Source organism: Staurois parvus, unplaced genomic scaffold (assembly GCF_062004578.1).
Source record: "Staurois parvus isolate SC_StPar_1 unplaced genomic scaffold, SC_StPar_1.0 ptg000449l, whole genome shotgun sequence".
Lineage (NCBI taxonomy): Eukaryota > Metazoa > Chordata > Amphibia > Anura > Ranidae > Staurois > Staurois parvus.
In genome coordinates, this window is record NW_028318245.1 from 3100946 (window position 1) to 3109853 (window position 8908).

Consider the following 8908-nt stretch of genomic DNA (forward strand, 5'->3'; position numbering starts at 1 on the left):
CTGCCACACTAGTGCCAGTGGTACAAAGGACTGCAGCCAACTTCAGTGTTGCTGATTGCCACTATACCAGTCCCAATAACATCAGACCAGTGCAGCCAGCAACAGTGTTCCTGATTGCTGCCACACCAGTCTCAGTGTCGCCAGACTAGTTCAAGCCAGCAACAGTATTTCCTGACCACTGCTACACCAGTCCCAGGAACCACAGGGACTCTTTTGTTCACCTTCTGTTTAGCCTATAAGAAGGGGGGGGGCAGTAACAGGCGGTACGCCCATGTCGAACAGTCCGAGTTGTATACCCCCAGGGGTTTTTGGGCTACTCCAGGAGATGAACCCAGTCTCTAACCCTTGCACATGAGGTAAAATTTCGCATGAAGGCATGCTCACCAATGCCCGGAACCAGGCAGGGGTCATGGTCCTGTGAAGAACCAAAGATTATGGTGGCCTTCAAACACGTGTGTGTGTATGTGATACCAGCATATATTCCATGAGCTGCTTTGTCCAGAACCAGGCAGGGGTCATGGTCATGTGAAGAAACAAAGATTACGGTGGCCTTCAAACTCAGAGATGGGCCACGTGTGTATGATACCAACATATGGAATGCCTCCATGAGCTGCTTTGTCCTACGTCCTACACACTGATATACAGCATTCGGAGGGACAGGCCAAGCCTCTGCCCACTCCACCAGTCATGGTACCTATGTTACCTCACTCCCAGTAACAGAATGGAGTTTAACTTTTTTTTTAAGTCCGCGAACATGCGAAAAACAAAAAACCCGTAAGTGTTCACAAAAAACGTGCAAGTGCAAAACACCACACAAAAAAGTGCACTTAGGGGTGTCCTTCCCCCAAAGGGGACGGACCTCTACCCTGATCCCCCGGGGCACAAAACTCCTGCCAGGGACAAGGTTCCCATTTGGTCCACCTAGCCAAAAGGCCTGGCGGACCACCATTCCTTGTGGCCAGCCGAAGCCAGCCACTCAGTACTTGGTTAGGGGGCTCTCCCGAAGAGCAAAACCCCCTGGGGACAGGGGAGGAAGGAACCAAAAGGCCACACATCCTCCCCCTAGACTTCAGGGTAGGCCCGAGGACCCACACCCTCCATTCTGTGAGAAATAAAACACACACAAAAGTGAAAGTGACAAACGTGGGAGAAAAAATAAATTAACCACTTGCTGCCCTGCCACTGTACATATACGGCGGCAGGGCGGCACTCGCAGGCAAAACCACGTTTTAAAACGTGTGTTTTGTAAACAAATAGGGCGCCGCTGCCCTATCTGTCCCACGGATCACCACCGCAGATGTCAGTCGCCGGGTCACAGCCGCTCCTTAGCAGCTATGTCCCGGGGATCGGCGGCAAACAGTGACAGAGAGCACAGCTGCAGTAGCTGTGCTGTCTGTCACTTCCCTGTCAGCTCGAGGATGAGCTGATCGAGAAAGAACAGTTTCTCTTTCTCGATCAGCCTTGTCCCGTCCAGTACACCCCCCCGCCCCCTAGTAAAACACTCCCCTCACTCCTATAACCCTTCCCTGCAAAATAAAGTTAACCCCTTCCTCCCCATTGCCATTAGTACAGTGTCAGTTTTTTTTTTTTGCACTGATCACTGTATTAGTGTTTTTGGGGATGTCAGTGACCCCAAGTCAGTACCCCCCAATGTCAGAATGTCCACCGCAGTCCTGCAGTCCCGCCATAAGTCGCTGGTCGCTGCCATAAGTCCCTGATTTGTAAACGCTATAACTTTCACGTAAACTAATTAATTTACACATATTGAGTTTTTTTTTAGCAAAGACATGTCGCAGAATGCATTTTGGCAGAAATTTATGACTAAATTTGATTTTTGCATTTTTTTTTACAGGACATGTTTTATAGCAAAAAGTCCAAAATATTGTTTTTTTTCCTCAAAATTGTCAGCCTTTTTTTTTTTTATAGCGCAAAAAATAAAAATCGCACAGGCAATCAAATACCACCAAAAGAAAGCTCAATTTGTGGGGAAAAAAAGGATGTAAATTTCATTTATATACCATATTGCATGACCGCGCAATTGTCCGTTAAACTAGAGCAGCACTGTATAGCAGAAAAATGGCGTAAATTGCAGTATCTATACCATAGTTTGTAGGCGCTATAACTTTCACACAAAGCAATCAATATACACTTATTGGGATTTTTTTTACCAAAAACATGGAGCAGAATGCATTTTGGCCTAAATTTATAACCAACTTTGAGTTTACTATATATTTTTATAGCTGAAAATAAAAAATATTGTTTTTCTTCAAAATTTTTGGCCTTTTTTTGTTTATAGCGTGAAAAATAAAAAGCGCACAGGTGATCAAATTACACCGAAAGAAAGCTCTATTTGTGTGAAAAAAAGGACGTAAATTTCGTTCGGGTGCAGCATTGCATGACCGCGCAATTATCAGTTGAATTAGTGCAGCGCCGAGTAGCAAAAAGAGGCCTGGTCATTAAGGGGGGTAAATCCTCTGGAGGTCAAGTGGTTAAATAAATAAGTGGTCATGCAGATTGTGCACTGACCAGGCCCTGAGGCCCGTAGCAAAAATTGCCCAGAACTTAGCCAAAAGGTCCAGTCCTAAAAGGCGCAGTGCAAGAAAAGTGTTTGAACACAGTGACCATGTGCCTTTTCACACGCTGGGGTCCCACATCCATGTGTTACTAAGAGCACCCCTGAGGCGACCACTCAGGGGGCACTGGTTCGCGGACTTTCTGCCTCCCCGGCCCCTGGCCAGACAAGGTAGATCTGCTCAAATCAGGAGGAACTGAGCCCCTCCGGTTTTCCAGGGGGAATTACTCCCAGGCCCCAGCAGCCTGTGGGCGCCTCGGTTTCTGTTCCAGCCTGTACTAACCATCAGGACCCCCATCATACCAGCAGGGGTACTATACAACCAATCATCCCCGCAAAGCTAGAATGATGGGGAGCACCCCTGCTGGACAATGATAAGAACAGATACTACACTTGATCTTAGCCAAAAAATGGAGTCTAACGGTGTACGTAACGCGGACCTCATGCGTGCTCACACTTCACTCCTCTCCCGAATCTAGTGATCAGGCCATAGATCTATGTAACTCTAGTCCACTCTCGGTGACCTCCCTCACTACTGGAGGACTTGTCACCCACCAGGTACCATGCCAATGACTGGTTGCTGTTCTTACTTACAATTACTCATGGTTCCTACCTCTTCCTTCTTGGATTGTTGAATGAACCTCTGTCCTAGTGATGTCACACATACCCCCCATACTGCGGTTATGGACCCAGATTCTTTAGATCCCCCACATACACCCCTTGGATATCTTCAGAACAAGATCTGAGCAGTTGGATCAAATTTTACTGTAAACTTGGTGCAACATGTATGACATGCAATAACGTCTTTCCCCTAACTAAACCCGACTGTGGCTGCCCCAAGATACCTGCACAGGTGAAGCCTCTTGGGGAAAAGTCCATACTTTGGAAATGCTCCAACTGAGAAGCCCATGCTCTTGGTGAATAGGTGTTCAAGAGCAGAACACAGCAATTCTCTGCACGTATCCCTAGTTGTGTGTGCTCCCCCAAGGATCCAGACCTCTTCCCTTTACTCTCAAAAATGGGGTGGTTTTGAGGGTGTTTCTGCTGATGCTCCAGGGCCTCCAAACACAATCTAGCCAAAAAAATTAGATGCCTAAATTATGCCCCTTGAAGCTTAAGGAACTTTTTGGATTTTGGGCCCCTCTATGGGACTAGACTACAAAAATAGCGTCGCTTATGTGGCATCCCCATACCCAGGAGGAGTACATAGCTCATGCTGTGCGAAAAATATATTTGTGACAGTTGTATGTAAAAAATAAATAAATAAATAAAAACAATTTTATCTATGTTCCACTTGCGGCAAAGAGTGTGATCTTCAGAATACTCACTATAGCTCTAATTAAATACGTTGAAAGGTCTACTTTGCAAAATGGGGTCATTTATTGGGTGTTTCTCCAATCCTGGCACTTTGGGGACTCGAAATATGTGATAGGCAGTCAGGAAATTAGATGCATTTATGCGGAAATGTATTCTCTTAGAAAGCCTGAATGTACTCCTTGAGTTTTGGGCACCTATATGCATATAGGCAGGAAAAATGTCCCAGACATGTGGTATCCCCATACTGGGGAGGAGTAAAAGATTGTGTTTCAGGTTGTAATTATAAGTATGCCCATGCTGCTAAAATGACAAGTTTGTGAAATAAAATAAAATTTGATTTACTTCATTTTCCAAAAAAAGTGGCAAAAAATGACAACTTCAAAAAACTCACCACGCCTCCTACTACACACCTTGGGGTGTATATTTTCCAAAAAGAGGTCATTTTGGGGGTCTTTGTCCTGGCATTGTCAAGCCGTCAGTCTATCAGGATTTATAATTTTTCAAATATATAAACCATGATTTGTAGACTCTATAACTTTTACACAGACTAAATAATATACATGTACAGTGAAGGAAATGCGTATTTGCTCCCCTGCTGATGTTGAATGTTTGCCCACTCACAAAGAAACGATCGGACTAAAAATCGAATGTTCGGTGTATTGTAACACTGAGAGACAGAATAGCAACAACAAATTCAGCAGAAATGCATGTCTAACAAATGATGACTGATCTGCATATTCATGAGGGAAATAAGGATTTGATCCTCTATCATTCAGCAGGATTTCTGGCTACCAGGTGTCTTTCATACTGGTAACAAGCTGAGATTAGAAGCAGTCTCTTAAACGGAGTGCTGCTAATCTAATTTTGTTACCTGTATAAAAAGACACCTGTCCACAGGAGCAATCAAACCATCAGATTCCAAACTCTCCACCATGGCAAAGACCAAAGAGCTGTCCAAGGATGTCAGGGACAAGATAGCAGACCTACACAAGGCTGGACTGGGCTACAAAACTATCGCCAAGCAGCTTGGTGAGAAGGTGACAACAGTTGGTGCAATCATTCACAAATGGAAGAAACACAAAACAAGTGTCAGTCTCCCTAGGTCTGGTGCACCATGCAAGATCTCACCTCGTGGAGTGTCAATGATCATGAGAACAGTGAGGAATCATCCCAGAATTACAAATGAGGGTCTTGTCAATGATCTCCAGGCAGCTGGGACCACAGTCACCAAGAAAACAATTGGTAACACACTACGCCGACAAGGACTGAAATCCTGCAGTGCCCACAAGGTCCCTCTGCTCAAGAAAGCACATGTCCAGGCCCGTCTGAAGTCTGCCACTGAACATCTGAATGATGCAGAGGAGGACTGGGTGAAAGAGTTGTGGTCAGATGAGACCAAAATCCAGCTCTTTGGCATCAACTCAACTCGCCGTGTTTGGAGGAGGAGGAATGCTGTCTATGACCCCAAGAACACCATCCCAACTGTGAAGCATGGTGGTGGAAACATTCTGCTTTGGGGGTGTTCTTCTGGTAAGGGGACAGGACAACTGCACCACATCAAAGGGACGATGGACGGGGCAATGTACCATCAAATCTTGGGTGAGAACCTTCTTCCCTCAGCCAGGGCATTGAAAATGGGTAGTGGATGGGTGTTCCAGCGTGACAATGACCCAAAACACACGGCCAAGGCAACAAAGGAGTGGCTCAAGAAGAAGCACATTAAGGTCCTGGAGTGGCCTAGCCAGTCTCCAGACCTTCATCCGATTGAAAATCTGTGGAGGGAGCTGAAAGTTCGAGTTGCCAAACATCAGCCACCAAACCTTAATGACTTGGAGAGGATCTGCCAAGAGGAGTGGGCCAAAATCCCTCCGGAGATGTGTGCGAACCTGGGGGCCAACTCCAGGAAACATCTGACCTCTGTGATTGCCAACAAGGGATTTGCCACCAAGTACTAAGTCATGTTTTGTGAAGGGGATCAAATCCTTATTTCCCTCATGAACATACAAATCAGTCATTTGTTAGACATGCATTTCTGCTGAATTTGTTGTTGCTATTCTGTCTCTCAGTGTTACAATACACCTACTGCTGGTAGGTGGGTGGTCTTTTTCCTGTTCCTTGAGGGACCCCCCCAATGGTCATACCTGGACACAGCTAAGAGATCTCGGAAAGTGAGTGCACTCAAGTCACCTCAGTTGCGATTGCAAACACTTCAGCTTTACTAGCATAACATTGGGGTGTTTATACTGTAGCCTTTGGGCAGAAACACCTTCAGACCATCCAGTCAAATCCATGTACATTATCTTTACCTTAACTCAACAATTATTTGTATGAGGTCTGCATTTCTGCCTTATCTGTCACACCATATCTGACCCAACGCCCAGACCATGGCTAGAATCTGACCCAACGCCCAAGGTGTGGTTACAACTTTTCAGAAATGAGAGTAACAGTTATCTTCTTTTTTGTAAAGTTTGCAAAAACATTTATTTCTACATGAAGCTGGCATAGACAGTGTTAGTGTGTACAAAGTTCATATATATATGTATAATACACAAGAATCTTGTATTAGTGTGTACAAAATGGATTCGGTTATATTCCAGTAATCCTTTCACCTACCATTCGATTTTTAGACCGATCATTTCTTTGTGAGTGGGCAAACATTCAACATCAGCCAGGGAGCAAATACGCATTTCCTTCACTGTATTTGCTTTTTATTTTACCGAACATATGTAGTAAGTAGAATACATTTTGGTCCAAGTCTATGAGCCCTGGTGTGACTTGTCATGTTTCAACTCACATTTTTACATATCCTCTCTCCCTGGACCCCTCATTCACTATATTCGCTCTCCCTGGACCCCTCATTCACTATATCCGCTCTCCCCGGACTCCGCATTCACTATATCCTCTCTCCCTGACCCCTCATTCACTATATCCGCTCTCCCCAGACTCCGCATTCACTATATCTGCTCTCCCCGGACCCCGCATTCACTATATCTGTTCTCCCCGGACCCTGCATTCCCTATATCCGCTCTCCCCGGACCCCGCATTCCCTACATCCGCTCTCCCCAGACCCCGCATTCCCTATATCCGCTCTCCTTGGACCCCGCATCCACTATATCCGCTCTCCCCGGACCCCGCATTCACTATATCCTCTCTTCCTGGACCCCGCATTCACTATATCCGCTCTCCCCAGACCCCGCATTAACTATATCCGCTCTCTCTGGACCCCTCATTCACTATATCTGCTCTCCCTGGACCCCTCATTCACTATATCCGCTCTCCCCAGACTCCGCATTCACTATATCCGCTCTCCCCGGACCCCGCATTCACTATATCCGCTCTCCCCGGACCCCGCATTCACTATATCCTCTCTCCCTGGACCCCGCATTCCCTATATCCGCTCTCCCCGGACCCCGCATTCCCTACATCCGCTCTCCCCGGACCCCGCATTCCCTATATCCGCTCTCCTTGGACCCCGCATTCACTATATCCGCTCTCCCCGGACCCCGCATTCACTATATCCTCTCTCCCCGAACCCCGCATTCCCTATATCCGCTCTTCCCGGACCCCACATTCCCTATATCCGCTCTCCTTGGACCCCGCATTCACTATATCCGCTCTCCCCGAACCATGCATTCACTATATCCGCTCTCCCCGGACCCCGCATTCCCTATATCCGCTCTCCCCGGACCCTGCATTCACTATATTCTGTCTCCCAGGACCCCGCATTCGCTATATCCGCTCTCTCCGGACCCCGCATTCACTATATCCGCTCTCCCCAGACCCCGCATTCACTATATCCTCTCTCCCCGGACCCCGCATTCACTATATCCATTCTCCCCGGACCCCGCATTCCCTATATCCGCTCTCCCCGGACCCCGTATTCACTATATCCTCTCTCCCCGGACCCCGCATTCACTATATCCTCTCTCCCCGGACCCCGCATTCACTATATCCTCTCTCCCCGGACCCCGCATTCACTATATACGCCCTCCCCGGACACTCATTCACTATATCTGTTCTCCCCGGACCCCGCATTCACTATATCTGTTCTCCCCGGACCCCGCATTCACTATATCTGTTCTCCCCGGACCCCGCATTCCCTATATCCACTCTCCCCGGACCCCGCATTCACTATATCCTCTCTCCCCGGACCCCGCATTCACTATATCTGTTCTCCCCGGACCCCGCATTCACTATATCCGCTCTCCCCGGACCCCGCATTCACTATATCCGCTCTTCCCGGACCCCGCATTCCCTATATCCGCTCTCCCCGGACCCCGCATTCACTATATCCGCTCTCCCCGGACCCCGCATTCCCTATATCCGCTCCCCCGGACCCCGCATTCACTATATCCAGTCTCCCCGGACCCCGCATTCACTATATCCGCTCTCCCCGGACCCCGCATTCACTATATCCAGTCTCCCCGGACCCCGCATTCACTATATCTGCTCCCCCCGGACCCCGCATTCACTATATCCGCTCTCCCGGGACCCCACATTCACTATATCTGGTCTTCCCGGACCCTGCATTCACTATATCTGGTCTCCCACAGTACACAGAACATGGAAATGCAATTATTTTAGTAAATATAAACTGCTAAATCCCTTTTCCCATCAACAGTATATAGCAGTCTTTTGACTTCAATCAGTGTCCAGCAGAGCACATGTTAAAGGTTATAGGAACAATTTTCATTCTGGTCTAGGAGGATGCAGAACCCCTGACCTCTGTCTGGACAGTGCTGATGGGCCCTGTGTTGATCACATGCACCCTCCCAAGGAAAGAAAAAACCTTTCTAGCAATACACACCAAACGGAGCATGTTCAGAGTGTCTCCACACTTATCAGGAAATAAGAGGGGGACACTGGAAGAAGGGGAGGATCAGAGAAGACAGGATCACACATCCTTTTTACACAATGCGGAGGATTAAACCCTTAGGTCCCACAGTGAGTATAACCAGTATGCTTTGCTGCATCTACAGACTGATTGTACTGTTGGGGGTTCGGTAACGCTTTTAGTGA